Source organism: Aethalodelphis obliquidens, unplaced genomic scaffold, assembly GCF_003676395.1.
Source record: "Aethalodelphis obliquidens isolate GAN/ISIS:26980383/991018 unplaced genomic scaffold, ASM367639v1 scaffold66, whole genome shotgun sequence".
NCBI classification, from domain to species: Eukaryota; Metazoa; Chordata; class Mammalia; order Artiodactyla; family Delphinidae; genus Aethalodelphis; species Aethalodelphis obliquidens.
This window is the reverse complement of record NW_020838010.1, coordinates 3,322,853-3,324,840: the sequence shown is the minus strand read 5'-3', so window position 1 is coordinate 3,324,840 and position 1,988 is coordinate 3,322,853. Positions and strand designations below refer to the sequence as shown.

Genomic DNA, 1,988 nt, shown 5'->3' with positions numbered 1-1,988 from the left:
ATTAGCCATTCATATGTATTCTTCGATGAAGTGTCTGTTCAAGTCATTTGCTCATTTTCTTGTTGTTGTTCCAGGCTTATGTTTATTAAAATCTAAACAAAGGATCCCTCTGCAAGGTATTCTCCCATGTGAGACAGCTGCCCCACTGCCCTCCTACATTCGCTCTAACTTCCAGTGACAAAAAAGGCAGAGGGTGATACATGTCACTGATTATAAAAATCTCTGCTCTGTAATTTAAACAAATTCCTTTCCAATGTGTTTAGTTATTTCTGAAGAACTCCATGGCTCGTCAGTCGGCTAGCAAGCCAATAGACAATCATTGCTAACTACAAAGTACTTCAAGTCTATAAATTCATCTCTCAAGTTTCGACATTTAAAGAAAAAGCACTGCGCAAAGAATAATAAACAAAGACGGGATGACTGAATCAGTCCACACCAGAGTTCTTCATGGCCCATCACCAGAGCTAAATTTCTTCAAAAATCAGATTCCAAATGTCCCACAATCTCTTTCAAATGTGTGTTTTTACAAATTAGGGAATCAACATTTCTTTATAGGAGCACGTAAACGGTTTTTACCTTTGAAGGAGGAGTCTGAGAAGCTGTATAACTGAGAATCTCTTCAGAATGACATATTTAAGCTGAGAGAAGGGACAGTGGTAATGTTCTCTCATGGTTCACAGGCTTTTGTTGATGTTGCTGGTGTTTTTAATCAAAGAAAAGATGGAGTATCTTTTCTAGGGCTTGTAGACCACTTTCTCTTTTTATTGTCTATATGATTGTTCAAGTAGAACAATTATTAGAAATCTTTAAGCTATTATTTCTGGGCTTTCCTTGAAAAAAAAAACGACACTGGAAACATGCAATACCTGATTATTCAATTAGATGAAGCAGCACAAGAAGAGATCCAAGGACGCCCCTGCTCACATCAGACAGACAACTTGGATCTGAAAGATTAGCACATTAAATGCCCGCCAAATAATCAGATTCCAAACATCACAGGCAATTACATATCAAAGAGCCATTCATGGTGGTATGTTTTAAAAGATTGTGCCCACAGTGAGCAAATGACATAGCGATGGAACATCAAAACAAAGCTGATGAATAAAAAGGCACACTCTAAAAATTCAGGAGTAGAAAGAACAGTTCTTTTTGGTTTGTTTTGTGTCTAATGTAGGAGGAAAGGAAAACAGGTGTATTCAATTCATTTTCAGGTGAAGGGTTCTGTCAGCTGAAGCAGTTAACAGTGGCTTCTTTCTCCCAGGACCAAAGCAGTCTTTTCTTCCATTGGCTCTGAGAACGTGTTTAGTGTTCCGATGTGTAGAAGTGATACATCGGGGCTACAACCAGTGCTGAGATGGCTGGGATCACCCAGCTGGTCCACCAGCTGGAATTAGAATCAATAGTAGTAATAAGAGTTTCTGAAGGCTTGGTTATCTTTGACCTGTCATCCGGGTGCAGCTCCCTAATGATAAACGTTTTGGACAATTCTCGAGCACCTGTAGAGTGTCGGACATCCTCAAAGTTTTCAGTAGCATCACCTCCAGCTTGTTCCCTTAAGACTTCTACCCCACCAGGGTGCTCCTCCAAAAGTTTGGTCAAATTGTACGCCTTGTAATGCAGGATCAGCCAGGTGCTCTTGCTGTGGTTGTGCTTCTGGATCTCTTCCACTAGTACTTCACGGCTTTGTCGGACTCCCCGGCCATTTCGGAACACGGCGAGCCTCAGGCCCTAAAGGGAGCAGTGGAGCCGGGCAGGGTACAGCGGGCATCTCCGTGGACTTGTCCCGGGACATTCCCTGCGGCCCGGCTCTGCGCCTGGGCAGGAAGGCAGGCCCATTTGCCCATTTTTTAAAAACTGAGTTGTTTATGGCTTCTTAGTGTAAAATTAGAAATGAAGAAGGAGAAGTTACGACACCACAGAAATACAAAGCATCCTAAGAGACTACTACAAGCAACTCTAGGCCAATAAATGGACAACATGGAAGAAAT

General features: G+C 41.9%; 1 pseudogene; it reads right to left on the bottom strand.

The window, feature by feature from the left end:
• Positions 1-1,281: 1,281 nt before the first annotated feature.
• Positions 1,282-1,703, bottom strand: LOC113611012 (cytochrome b5 pseudogene; annotated as a pseudogene).
• Positions 1,704-1,988: the final 285 nt, after the last annotated feature.